We start from the raw sequence: 15,658 nt of genomic DNA on the forward strand, positions 1-15,658 counted from the left end.
CTAAAATTTTTTATGAAATCGCTAATCGGTTTTCTGTTTTCCTCACTTTTTGCCACGTTGTTTACAATGGCCTCGAGATCAAACATGAGCTCCTCCACTGTGTCTGCTACAACTTCTGCTGCTACTGGTCCGGTGCTTCCACCACCTCCTCCAAGGATGCAATCTTCTTCACAACCTCAGGACATTATCCCTACTCGGAATGTCCAGGGATCTGCTCCGATTTTGGCTTCTAATGATGAAATCCTAACCTTATTTGGGAGTGTGCAGGAACAAATGAGACAGCAACAGGAAACAAACCAGATGCTGTTGAGGGAAATACAACTCCTGAAGTCCGGCTTTAGTAGATCTGCTGAGGATATCGTCACTCCACTACAGCCCAGAACTTTGAACTTTACTTCAGCTGTGTATACTGAGGATAATAGGGGGAATATTGTGCCCAGCCTTCCTCAGAATCATACTCCTGAAGTACCCTCCTCGGTTAGGATGTCAACTGTGAGGAGCTCAGGATATGGGCAGAATCCTCCGACTGGTAATGTATCTAATAATAATAATACCATTGCCACTAACAGTGTTGGATCTTTGCAGGATACAGCCGTAACGACAGAATTATCCAGGGAGCTTCAGAAGCTAAAGGATATGATATCCAGTGTACCTGGGGTGGTTCAGCCAATTCCTGAAGTATCCCAGGATAGCCACAGGATATCTCGGTTCGTACGTCCTATATGTGATGCTGAAATCCCAAAAAGATTTCAGACTCCAAACATGAAGTTTACGATGGAACCACGGATCCTGAAGAGCATATTGCCCAATATAGGGAAAGGATGGAGATCAACCCTATCCCTCCGGATCTCAAGGAAGCTTGCCTGTGCAAGGGTTTCGGTTCTACTCTGACAGGATCAGCCTTAAAATGGCTGTTAAATGTTCCTCCGCATTCGATTACATCATTTGCCCACTTAGTGAATTTATTTAATAGTCAATTTTCTTGCAGTCGGAGTTTTGAAAAACTAACCAGTGATCTTTACAGGATAACTCAAGGGCCTCAGGAATCCTTGAGGGAATATGTGAACAAATTCAGTCGAGAATCCTTGGATATCCCATATCTTGATGTTGCAACAGTCGTGCAAGTTTTTAAGATGGGGTTGCAAAAGGATTCTCAGTTTTATCAGGATCTTGTAATGAATCCCTGCAGGAATCTCGATGAGGCTCGTAACAGGGCTCTAAGATATATTCGATTGGAAGATGACAAGAAAATGCAAGAAAGGATGAATGCATCCTCAACATACGAGTCGACTAACAAGAAGTCAGAATCCTCGTACAAGCCATACCGCTCCAAGCCATATGGCAGAAATGATAACAAGAGAGTGAATGCTGTCGAAGACGAGGATCCTGAAGAATATCCTGAATTATCCGAATATTGTTTTTCTGTTAATATACCTGAACTAATGTATGCTATGCAGGGTTTGGGAGATAAAGCCAGGTGGCCTCGGAAGAATCAACAAAAAGCTGATTGGAAGGATAAATCCAAATGGTGTGCCTTCCATGAGGATTTCGGACACGTTACGGAGGATTGCATTGCCTTGAGGAAGGAAATAAGCCATCTTCTGAGCAAGGGATATTTAAAAGATCTCTTGGGAAGAAAGAAGAATAAAGGTCAGGATACTGAGAAGGATCCTGAACGAGCAGCATCACCTCCCGCATATGCCAAGATAATCAACTTTATTTCGGGAGGATCCGACATCTGTGGGACTTCGTATTCGGCGGTGAAGAGACATGCAAAAGAAGCTAAGGCTAAGAGGGGAGACAAACCTGTCAGGATGACTACCCTCACACCTGACAAAATGATCACATTTGATGCTGATGACAGGGATACTGTCCAGGATCCTCATCATGATGCTCTGGTAATAAAATTATATGTGGCTAACCATTTTGTACGCAGGATACTGGTTGACAATGGCAGTTCCGTTAATATAATCCAACTGGAGACTCTGAAGAGAATGAATGTGTCTCCGATGGATATCACTTCGAAGTCTACTGTGCTCGTTGGTTTCAGTGGAGAAGCTAGGAACATGGTAGGAGAAATAAAGTTGCCGGTAAATGTTGAAGGAGTCAACTCCATACAACGTTTCTGTGTGATGGATTCTCTATCCTGCTATAACATCATACTGGGAAGACCGTGGATTCACGATATGAAGGCCGTACCATCAACATATCACCAATGCATCAAGATCCCTACCCCTTGGGGAGTTGTCAAAGTCGATAGTGATCAGCAAGAGGCGAAAGAATGTTACTCATCCTCAATGAAATCCTCGACCAAACCAAGTGCAGCATAGCAATTAAAGATGCGGGCCCAGGATATCGTGGAGAATTCGCAGCAGGATGTGAAGAAAGTTATCCTGGATCAGGATAATCCTGATATCTCGGTGCTCGTAGGAACCAATATCCCTCAGGATATTGAAGAGCAATTAACTAACTTTCAGAAATGCAGGATGTCAACATTCGCATGGAAGCATGAGGATATGACAGGTATATCCAAAGACATTATTACTCACAAGCTTGGAATTGACAGGTCATTCAAGCCTATACAACAAAAGAGAAGGAAATTCGCCCCTGAGCGGAATGCAATTATCCAAGAGGAAGTTGAAAGATTATTGAAGTCCAGGATGATTAGAGAAGTCAAATTCCCTAGATGGCTAGCAAATGTGGTAGTGGTTCAAAAGAAGAATGGGAAGTGGAGAGTCTGTGTAGACTACACAGACCTGAACAAAGCTTGTCCAAAAGACCCATTCCCTCTGCCTCATAAAGACTCGATGGTGGATGCCACTGCCGGTCACGAAATGTTGACCTTCATGGATGCATCTTCAGGATTCCAGCAGATCCAAATGGAACCTTCAGACCAGGAGGATACTGCTTTCATGACACCAACAGGTATTTACTGTTATACTGCAATGCCTTTCGGTTTGAAAAATGCAGGTGCAACGTACCAGAGATTGGTGAACATGATGTTTAAAGACAAACTGGGGGACACCATGGAGGTGTACATTGACGATATGGTGGTCAAATCCAAGAAAGCTGAGGATCATCTCCAGGATATTAAAGGAGCGTTTGATATCCTGGACCAGTATAATATGAAACTAAATCCTGCAAAGTGCCATTTTGGAGTGGGGGCAGGAAAGTTTTTAGGATACATGGTGACAAAAAGAGGGATAGAGGCAAGCCCGGAGCAGATCAAAGCTATCTTGGATATAAAGTCACCCTCAAATATGAAGGATGTTCAACGGTTAACAGGACGAGTGGCAGCCTTGAATAGATTTATTTCAAGATCCTCGGAAAAATGTAAAGAATTCTATGATATCCTGAAAAAGACTAAGAAATTTGAATGGGGTGAGAAGCATGAAGCAGCCCTGCAAGATTTGAAGCAGTATCTCTCAACCGCGCCTCTGTTGATGAAGCCCGAGCATGGTGAACCATTATCCATGTATCTTGCAGTATCAGGGAATGCAGTAAGTGCGATACTCGTAAAGGATCACGAAGGTCAGTATCATGTTTATTATGTTAGCAAAAGTTTGTTAAATGCTGAAACTAGATATTCTCACCTAGAAAAATTAATACTGGCTCTAGTTATGGCATCAACAAAGCTTAGACATTATTTTGAAACACATAGGATTCATGTTAAAACTAATTATCCTGTTAAGAATGTGCTTAGGAAACCGGAGATGTCGGGTAGAATGGCTAAGTGGTCGGTAAAATTAAGTGCCTATGATTTAATATATGAACCTAGAAATGCAATAAAGTCTCAGGCTCTAGCAGACTTTGTGGCTGATTTCAGTAGTGATATCCAGAATGAAGTAGACCTAGAAGTGCAACAACTAGGAGAAAACTTAGAATCCTGGACATTATATACTGATGGTGCATCTAATGTAAGGGGTGTAGGTTTAGGTATACTACTAAAATCGCCACAGGGGGACATAATACCCCAGGCTGTTAGATGTGAATTCCCTGCTACTAATAATGAGGCAGAATACGAAGCCTTAATCGCAGGATTAGAATTGGCTAAGAATATGAATATTAAGAATTTGCAAGTATATGTTGATTCCTTGTTAATTACTAATCATTTTAATGGATCCTATGCAGTCAAGGGTGACAAACTAATGGAATACCTCGGTATTCTTAAAAAATTAGCAGGATATTTCGATGTTTTTACACTTGAACAGGTACCAAGAGAGGATAACGCCGAAGCAGACGCATTGGCAAACTTGGGATCATCAATCAGGATACCAGAAGGGACCCTAATACCAATATTACATATACTGTATCCTGCAACGAATCCTCAGGATAAAGAAGTAGCAGGTATTCAGGATCCAGGAGCGTTGTATCCTGAAGAGGATCCTAAATCCTGGACAGCTCCAATCATGAGATATCTCAAGGAAGGACATATTCCCGGAGATGAAAATCCTAAGGCATTTAGGATGAAGGTATCACGATTCACTATTATAAATAATATTTTATATAAGAAATCTCTTGCAGGACCATACTTGAGATGCTTGGAGGATCCTGAAGCTAAAGAAGTACTTCAGGATATACGTGAAGGGGATTGTGGTAACCATACTGGGGGCAGGTCATTATTCTCGAAAGTGTTGAGGACAGGATATTATTGGCCAACAATGAGAAAAGATGCCGCAGAATATGCTCGAAGATGTGATGCGTGTCAGAGACACAGTAACATATTGCATCAGCCCGCTGAACCGTTATATCCTATTGTTTCCCCTTGGCCATTTATGAAGTGGGGAATGGACATAGTAGGAAAGTTGCCAAAAGCTCCGGGAGGAAAAGTCTTTATGCTAGCAATGACGGATTATTTCTCTAAGTGGGTTGAAGCTGAAGCATTTGTCCAAGTTAGAGACCAAGAAGTAGTATCCTTCATAAAGAGGAATATCCTGACCAGGTTTGGAGTACCAGCTGAAATCATCTGTGATAATGGGTCCCAATTTATAAGCAAGAGAACCACTGACTTCTGCAAGAGTTGGGGGATCAAAATGATAACATCTACTCCAGTACATCCTCAAGCGAATGGACAGGCAGAATCCTCAAACAAGATAATTGTTAACAATTTGAAGAAAAGACTTGGGGCCAAGAAGGGAAGATGGGCAGAAGAATTACCGTTTGTCTTATGGGCTGACAGGACAACTGTGAAGAATGCTACTGGGCAAACCCCATTTTCTTTGGTATTTGGGGCAGAAGCAGTGATCCCGACAGAAATGGTGATACCGACAGCTAGATCAAGCCTACGGGATCCTGAATCAAATCCTGAAATCTTATGTCAAGAACTGGATACTATTGATGAGACAAGAGATGCAGCAAAGCTAAGGATGGCGGCATATCAACAGAGGATATCCAGAGCATATAACAAGAATATAAGGACTAGAAGGTTCCAAGTCGGAGATTGGGTGTTAAGGAAAGCTTTTCAGAATACTACGAATCCTGCTGATGGAAAGTTGGCTCCAAAGTGGGAAGGACCCTATGAGATTGAATCGGAATCCGGAAAAGGAGCATACCAGCTTAAGAATATGGAGGTGGATATACTACCAAGATCCTGGAATGCTATACATCTCAAAGCCTAATTCAAATGAGTTTAGAATTTAATTTCTAACTCAAGATGGTATGAATTCTGTCTCTTTTAAATATACTTTATCTTATTTGAACCCAATACCAACTTAAGCATCGGAGGGGTGTTAGCCAAGATAACACCCACCTTAGTTTTGAAATGTTTTGCAGTATATGCTTCGGGATATAGCTCCAGGATGCACGCTCAGGATGTTTCGAAAGATTAGAGGATTGGCCCCCTCTCTCACGTATAAGGGATCCTGATCCCTTCATAGGTTTAAAGGTATTCACCTTTCATCCGAATTGGGTTTAAACACCCCGCCTGGAGCGCAAGTTGTTCGGGAATAGTTCAAGGTGGCGGGACCAGTTCATGTAAAAGTGGCTGACAATTTCGTTACTATTGGCTATATCCTGAATTCTAAAGGTATATGAGGATTGATCACCCTCTCTCACGAAAGGGTATTTTCATACTCTCTAAGGTTTAAAGGTTTTCACCTTTCTAAGTATTGGAGTTTATACACTCCCGCCTGTAGCGCATGAAAATTTGGGATTATCCCCAGGATACTAAGGATTTATCTCCAGGATATTTTCGGATTTTACCCCAATAACACAAGAACTGTCTATGCACTCTAAGTAAGTTTTTCTAAGTATTGAAAGATTTTGTACACAGGGGACATTTCTCCTAAGGCAATTATGCGAGGCACTAAGAGTTAAGTTTGGACCAAACATGCAAGGACTGGGGACAGCTTGGTACAAGGAATTGCAATAAGGGTTGAAGTTTGAAACTAGACTTATACTCTATCTCTGTTATGATCTTTCCTTTGAGAGTCCTACGCAATTTGATTAAGCTTTTAAAACCGTGTCAGAAGTTTAATCATCCTGACTAGGATATATCTTCAGGATATCTCCTCAGAATATGTCCTCAGAATATATTCTCAGAGTATATTTCCAGGATATAATACGGGATATCTGTTTGGAATACTTGGAGTTATAGGGAAAATCAAAATGGAATTTGTTTATGAAAGCTAAGTAGACCATTTTATTTCTTTAGACACTTTAAAATATTCAAGGTTTTACAAAGAACAAATTATTTTGAAACTCTATCCGAGATATGTGGATTTTGAGAAGATCTGTTTGCCAAAGTTTGTTTTTACTAAAAATATGGATTAAAGTATTTAAATGATTATTGATATCAAAACTAAACAGTATATAATGAAAGACTAAAGCGTTGACAAAGGCAAATAAGTCAAAGGTAGGTCATATTATTAACATGTCAAAAGTTGTGCTTTTGGTTTCACCTTAAACTAAGGCCCATCCACTAAAAGCACAATAGGTTCCTAATTAGATTTACTTAACAGATTGAAGGTTTCGTCTCAAACAGAGACCCATCCGCCTTCAACTGTTATATTGTTCAAAATAAACGATACTAATTGATGACCAAGGGCTTCATCCTGAAACCCAGGACCCATCCACCTTTGGTCATCATATTGTTAAAAGTGCAGGAAATGTAAATTGTTCAAGAGCAGGAAAAGTAAATTGTTCAGACGATCACAACCATCAAATTTAAAAAAGTGGGCTCCGGCCTCGGCACATATATCCATCATTGCCCACTTCGCTGCTTTCAAGGGGTAGCACCCTCTTCAACCATCGCTTCATCAGCACCTGCACCAGCATCCTCTTCGGGATTCTTCTCAGCATCGCCACCAGCATCGGCCGCCGCCTCTGTCGTCTTGGGAGGATCCTCACCAGCATGCTTCGCAGGATGTTCCACAGGATTGCCTTTAAGATCCGTTAGTTTCGTTTCCCAGGCCTTGACATTCCAGGAAGGGCATTCAAAGCCCAAGGCCTTGACTTCATAGGCCATCCTTAGCCTGGCTTGAAGAAAGGAAACAACAACGGATCCTTTAAGGCCGTCCCGGTAGGAACTCATATCCTGCTGGTATTGGAGATGGGCAGCATCCAGCTTAGCTTGGGCGTCCCCGTTGGCCTTGTGAATAGCGGCTTGGTGCTCCTGGGTCATTGCCTTGAATTTATCTTCATAATGCCGAGACTTTGCGGCGGCAATCATCTCTTGGTCAGCAATGGTGACTTCAGCTTTCTTGAGCTTGGCCTCCAGCATCTTGTTAAGCCCACATGCATCCTCATAAAGGAACATGAGACGTTCCAAGCCCTATAACCAAAAGCACAGGTATCGACATATGTATAAAATGTTGTCCAGGATAACAGTTAACATACATGTGCAGGATATCAGATGAGGATTTTTACCTGATTAAGAAATGAAGTCATGAACCCACTGGCTTCATTGAATCCATAGTTTTCGTATGGGAAAGCCTCGGAGATAGCCGGAGAATCTGTTTCTTTCCTCTTCCGAGCACTAAGAGCACGAGTCCTGGTGGCTGGAGGAGGCTTGGGAGTGGTAACGGCTCTCGAACTGCGGGGCCTGGAAGACGTGGGAGCTTTGGGGCTTGGTTCCTTCTTCACCGGGATGGGAGCGGAATAGCTATCCAATTCATCAAGATCGAAGACCTCTGGAGCTTTGACTGGTGCTGCATAAAAGGGAAAAACATTTAACTCTTGAATATTCATAAGTTATTATATTTGTTTCATATGTATTAATGTGCTTACCAGACATGTCGGAGCTGGATCTTTGGCTTGAACTTGCAAATGACAGAGAAAAAGTTCTCTCGCTTTCTGGGAGTTGGTAAATGCTTTTGATTCTCGAATCTGATTCAGCGCTTGGGGGTGCTAGATCTTTGAAATTTGCTGCACGAGAAATAAAGATGTCAGTTCAGGATATAACTTCAGGATAAGGTTGGGGATATTCCTAAAACCCTAAATCCTACCAGAAGTTAACCACTTCACTGGAAGATCAAAACCTCCAGTGATAGAATCCCTTTTTACAAAAAAGAACTTTCGTTGCCATTTTTCCTCATTCTTTGTGGCTTTAAGAATGAGAGGATTTTTGGAGGTTGAGAAAAGGAGAAAACGACTGTTGCCATGAGAACGAAGGCGGTAGGCCATCGGGAGGTCTTCAATGCAAAGGTTGGGGATGAATCGAGATCTGATCTGGTCCAAAGTCACCAGCACGCGCCAAACCATGGGCATGGTGTGGGCATAACTGAGACCGGTGAGTTCGAAGAAACGGGATATAAAAGCCGGAAAGGGGTATCGGAGTCCGATAGAGAAAGGATAGGCCAAGAAGCATACCCATTCGTTGGAAGAAAGTCCGATCGGACTTCTCTGTCGAAAGGGCGGATGATCGTACCGACAGGGAAAGCGCCGGAAGCCTGCAGGGCAGCAATGTCAGCATTGTCGAAGGAACAGACTTCTTTCTCGGGCTCTTTAAGAAGGTTTTGGGCTTCGAAAGTTGGGATTGAATCGCCTGTGTGGGATCTGGTTCCGCTAGCCATGAGGGATTTCCGTGGAGAAAAAACAGAGAAGAAGGAAAGAAAGGGAATTTACCTGAAGTTTCCGGTGAAGATGATGGTTTATCAAACAAAAAGAGAGAAGATATAGGGGCTAAATGGATAGCCATCGAGTAAAAAACGCGTGGGAAGTTGCACACTGTCACTTCAAATGTCCGATCGTATTAATTGCCTCGATTCACGAGATAAGCTTTAAAATATATCCGTTGGATTGGTATACCAACCGATATATTTTGGGGACAATTGTTATGGGTCATTTTCTGAGTATACATATCCTGACTAATATCCCGCTTTTAATTGTTTATTTGTGACCAGGATGCTGGACGAGGATATTGCTAACATCCTGGGCGATATCCTTAGGTTGAGTGAATTAAACACGTGCAGGTTAATGGCTGCAAGTTACTAACGGTCATCAGGACTTCTTCTCCTTAAGACTCGGGCGAATTCGTTGTGAGGAAGCCGTTGAACCCGAAAGACTTGGTCCTCAACGTTCGAGTGGGAATATTCGCTGGATCCCGGGAGTTTAGGATAGTTTGTTATTTTATCTTTACTATAAATAGATGGGGGCGGATCAGTTTAAGGCACATAATTTTTCACGAACACTCTCGTACACCTTCACTCTCTAGCTTACTGCGATCACCACACTTGTATCCAAATTATATTGTAACACTTAGTCGATCCGCACCACATCCTGCACTGTATCCTGAAGTTTGAAGTAATAAGAAGAACAAGGCAGCTGCGATTGTCAGCTCCCGAGGTTTTATGCCGGAGATCTAGATTGATCAAGGGCTTTCCTCGTACATCTCGTGTCAACCCCTTTACTTTTTGCTCATTGTTTGATCATAGATACAGCTCAATATCCTGAGCCGTATCCTGAATACTGTTTTTCTAAACAACTTAACCAACATATTTTCAACACACTTGTTAGCACACTACCTCACTTAACTAATTTGATCACTTAATTGCTTCGGTAATTTTTGACCAAAACAGTAACACTCATAGAATTCATTTTCTTTGAGATTTAAATTAATTATCACAAAGGATAACCAGATTTGAAATGTATATATATCAGATGTTTATAAATTAACATTTGGGATTTATAATTAGATCTCTCAGAGGTATTAATTAACATGTCGACACTTTTAAATCCTACCATACATCTTTCAATTTGATCCGGGTTTATGACACGTTTATCTTTTATGACACGTGTCTTCATAGCATTGGTCATGGTTATACGAGGTGTTACATCCTTACCCCCTTAAAAGAAATCTCGACCTCGAGATTTACTGAAACAAATGGGGGTACTTTTCTTTCATTGTGGATTCTACCTCCCACGTATACTCGGGACCTCTTCGGGCATCCCATTTGACCTTTACAATCGGTACCTGCTTCCTTCGAAGCTTCTTAACCTGTCGATCCTCGATCGACAAAGGTTTTTCGACAGATTTCAAGTTCTCATCTATGTGTACATCCGTATGTGGTATGACTAGCGATTCATCAGCTAGACATTTCTTTAGATTGCAGATGTGGAATACATTGTGAATACCACTGATCTCTTCAGGTAAGTTTAACTTATAAGCCACTGTTCCAACACATTCGATGATCTCGAATGGTCCTATATACCTCGAGATTAACTTACCTTTCTTACCAAATCGCATCACCCCTTTCCAGGGTGATACCTTAAGCAGAACTTTATCACCTACCTCGAACTTTAGAGGTTTACGCCTTTTATCTGCGTAGCTTTTCTGCTTATCTCTGGCAGCTTTGAGACGATCTCTTATCTACACAATCTTGTCCGTCGTCTCCAGGACTATATCTGGTCCTGTTAGTTGGACGTCTCCAACTTCGGCCCAACAAACGGGCGTTCTGCACTGCCTTCCATATAAGGCTTTAAACGGTGCAGCTTGAATACTGGAATGGTAACTATTATTATATGAAAATTCGATCAATGAAGATGATTATCCCAACTTCCACCTAGATTAATAACACAAGCTTTTAATATATCTTCCAGAGTTTGAATTGTTCGCTCACTTTGACCATCCGTTTGCGGATGATATGCAGTGCTGAAGTTTAGTCGGGTGCCTAAGAATTGCTGAAAGCTTTCCAGAAATATGAGGTGTACCTTGTATTCCTATCAGAAATGATAGATACTGGCACCCCGTGGAGAGATACAATCTCATCCACGTACAGCTGAGCTAACTTATCTGAGCTGTGTGTTTCTTTAATAGGTAGGAAGTGGGTTTACTTTGTCAATCTATCCACTATAACCCAAAGAGTATCATTCCCTTTCTTCGTCTTTGGTAACTTGGTGATAAAATCAATTGTCACCATTTCCCACTTCCAGGTGGGAAGTTCAGGCTGTTGTATCAAACCTGACGGCTTTTGGTGTTAAGCTTTCACTTGTGCGCACGTCAAACATTTGGCTACATAGGTAGCTATAGACTTCTTTAAGCCTATCCACCAATAATTTGTCTTCAGATCCTGGTACATCTTATCAGCTCCAGGATGAACGGAATATTTAGAACTGTGGGCTTCCTGGATGATAACATCCCGAAGTCCTCCATAAACTGGAACCCATATTCATCCATTTCATCTCAGGATTTCATCCATGCCATAGGATAACTGCTCTTCAGTTACTCCTAGCTTTTCGTCAGGATAGTTAGCTTCTAATACAGCTTCTCTCTGCGCAGCTAACAACCTTTCATTCAAACTATTCTTTAATTCAATGCTCTTGGCATTGATTCTTATGGGCTTCATCCTTTCCTTTCTACTTAAGGCATCGGCAACCACATTTGCCTTGCCTGGATGGTATCTTATCTCACAGTCATAATCATTTAAAGTTTCCATCCATCATCGTTGCCTCATGTTTAAGTCCTTCTGAGTAAACAAGTGTTGAAGGCTCTTGTGATCAGAATAGATCACACACTTGGTTCCATACAAATAATGCCTCCACAGTTTTAGTGCAAATACAACAGCACCCAACTCTAAGTCATGGGTGGTGTAGTTTTTCTCGTGCACCTTTAACTGACGTGAAGCATAGGCAATAACTTTGTCTTTCTGCATAAGCACACATCCCATACCGGTGTGTGATGCATCACAATATACCACAAATTCTTCAATTCCATCAGGCAACGTCAATACAGGAGCATTGCTCAACTTCTGCTTGAGAATATCAAAAGATTCTTGCTGTTTTGGACCCCAGTCAAACTTGCTATTCTTGCGACTTAGTAACGTCAGGGGTGCTGCAATTCTTGAGAAGTTTTCAATAAATCGCCTATAGTATCCTGCCAGTCCTAGGAAGCTGCGAATCTCCGTGGGCGTCTTTGGCTCTTGCCAATTCATAATAGCTTCAATTTTAGCGGGATCCACTTGGATACCACGCTCACTAACGACATGTCCAAGAAATTGGACTTCACGAAGCCAGAATTCACATTTCGAAAATTTGGCATAGAGCTTTTCTTGTTGAAGCTGTTTCAGAATGCAACGGAGATGCTTCTCATGGTCAACTTGGCTCTTTGAGTAAATGAGAATGTCATCAATGAAGACGATGACGAATTTATCTAGGTAGGGCTTGCAGAAGCGGTTCATGAGATCCATGAATGCTGTAGGTGCATTAGTGAGCCCAAAAGGCATCACTAGGAACTCGTAATGACCATAGCGAGTCCTAAATGCAGGCTTGTGTACATCTTCATCTTTAACCTTCAGTTGATGATAGCCTGACCTCAAATCGATCTTAGAAAAGCAGCTTGCCCCTTGCAACTGATCAAATAGATCGTCGATCCTGGGCAATGGATACCTATTCTTGATAGTGACTTTGTTAAGCTCGCGATAATCGATGCTTAGACGCATCGATCCATCCTTCTTCTTTACGAACAGGATTGGTGCTCCCCAAGGAGACGAACTAGGTCTAATGAAACCTTTGGCCAATAGATCATCCAGTTGTGTCCTCAACTCTTTCATTTCCGTTGGTGCCAACCTATAAGGCGCTCTTGCGACAGGTGCTGCTCCGGGGAGGATGTCAATTCTGAATTCTACTTCCCTATCTGGTGGTAAACCATGTAGTTCTTCAGGAAAAACTTCTGGGTACTCAGAAATGACGGGGATATCTTCAATCTTGGGCTTCTGCTCATCAATAGTTACCTGTGCCATATAAATGACACAACCCTTCTTCAGACATCTGGATGCCTTGAGCATAGACACTTGCTCAGGCAATCCATACTGGTTGTTTTGATCAAAAATTACCGAAGCAATTTAGTGATCAAATTAGTTAAGTGAGGTAGTGTGCTAGAAATGTATGTTGAAAATATTCAAGTTAAGTTATTTACTAAAACAGTTTCAGGATACGGCTTAGGATATAGAGCTGTATGTATGATTAAACAATGAGCAAAAAATGTAAAGGGTGACACAGGATATACGAAGAAAGCCCTTGATCGATCTAGATCGCCAGCACAAAACCTCAGGGGCTGACAATCGCAGCTGCCTTGTTCTTCAATTACTTCAAATATCAGGATACAGTGCAGGATGTGGTGCGGATCAACTAGGTGTTACAAGGTAATTCGAATACAAGTGTTTGTGTATAGTGTTTGCAGTGAGCTAGAGAGCAAAAGTGTTCGAAAGTGTGTGTGTAAGTTGCGTGCCTTAATCTGATCCGCCCCCATCTATTTATAGTAAAAGAAATGCAACAAACTATCCTAAATAACCGGGATCCGGCGAATATTCCCCACTCGAACGTTGTAGACCTGGTCTTTCGGGTTCAACGTCTCTCACATAACAGATACGCCCGAGTCTTGAGGAGAAGAAGTCCATCTGACCGTTAGTAACCCACAGCATCTAACCTGCACGTGGTTAATTTAGTTAACCCCATAATATCGCCCAGGACGTTAGCAATATCCTAATCCAGTATCCTGATCACAAGCAAAAAACCAAAAGCAGGATATTAGTCAGGATGTGTATGCTCAGAAAATGACCCATAACACTGGGTATCTCCCTGAATGGGGAGTGGCTCACTAGACGGAGTCTTGATCACCACTTGCTTCTTGTTGCAAACGATCTGCGCTTGGTTATGAGATAACCAATCCATGCCTATAACTATGTCAAAACCGGCTAACTTCAAAGGAAGTAAGGATAACGGGAAGGAGTGGTTCTTAATGGATATAACACATCCATCTAACACAGTCGGCTGTCTCTAAGGTACCATCAACTAATTCTACCTCATATCTCACGCTTAGGGTTTTAACAGGTAAATTCAGCAACTTACAAAACTTATTATCTACTAATGACTTATCAGCACCTGAATCAAATAACACCCTTGCGTAAATATCATTTATAAGGAAGGTACCTGTTATCACATTATCATCCTGAACAGCTTCTCGTGCATCCATTCGGAAGACCCTTGCATTGGTCTTCTTGGCTTTTTCAGGCTTTTTGGCGTATTTAGGGCAGTTGGTCTTGATATGCCCTTTTTCGTTGCAGTTGTAGCACGTAGCATCCTTAATCTTCTTAAAGTCTACTGTCTTGTGCTCCTTAGACTTGCATAACCCACATGCAGATGGTCCTGACCGAGACTTGGACTCAAGCCTGCATTTCCCAAAGTGACGTTTCTTGCAAGTCTTGCACTTTGGCTTCTCATCTGTTTGTTGGCTACCTTTGTTGGACCCAGACTTCTTCTTGAAGTCAGTGTTACCTTTATGCTTCTTCTCAGATCTTTGTGAGTTATCGTCCCCACGCTTTCTCTTACCTTCTTCATAATTCTTTAGCGATCTTAGCCTGACTGCGTCCAAGGTAAGAGACAGAGATAGATCAGCTGTTGACCTAAAAGTAGCAGGCCTAGATGCCTTGACACTGGCCTTTATCTCTGGGGCTAAAACCCCCAATGAAGCGAGCAATCCGCTTGGGTTCCGGTGTTACCAGATACGGAACCAGTCGAGACAAGGTATTGAAACTGGTAAGGTAAGCTTGACCATCTAAATTCTTCATCACCAATGATAAGAAGTCTGATTCAATCCTTTCAACCTCATGCTGAGGGCAGTAATTCTCTTTAATGAGAGCAACAAACTGATCCCAGGTCAGATTGTACAGTGGGACCTTTCTAGCAGCTTGAATGAGAGACTTCCACCATGCTAGTTATTCTGATCAGGTTCAAATCAAGAAGGAACCTAGTCCTAAGGCCACGACCTCATCCAAACCCAGCAGTTCCAAGGCCATCGTCATTCCCAAACCTTCATCAGCTACCAGGCCCCGGAGTTCAAGCTCCCGTAAAAGGAAAGAGCCCGATTCTCCCATCATCTCTGATACATTCCCCTTTGAAAATTACGGGTTCATCGAAGCGAGCGGATTTATGACTTCTTTTCTCAACCAGGTCAGTATCCTTGAACCATATCCTGCAACTTATATTCCTTATAAGTATTCTCTAAAATCAATACATGTCCTCTTAATTTGCAGGGTCTTGAACGTCTGGTTTACTTGTATCAGGAATCCTGTGGGCTCAACAAGACGCTTGAATCCAAATTGAAGAAAGCTGAAGTCACCATCTCTGATCAGGGCACGATTGAAGCCGCCAAATCTCGGCACTACGAGGAGAAGTGCAAGGCTATGACCCAAGAACACCAGACCGCTCTTAATGAAGCTGCTCT

Source organism: Helianthus annuus, chromosome 11 (assembly GCF_002127325.2).
Source record: "Helianthus annuus cultivar XRQ/B chromosome 11, HanXRQr2.0-SUNRISE, whole genome shotgun sequence".
Taxonomy (NCBI): Eukaryota; Viridiplantae; Streptophyta; class Magnoliopsida; order Asterales; family Asteraceae; genus Helianthus; species Helianthus annuus.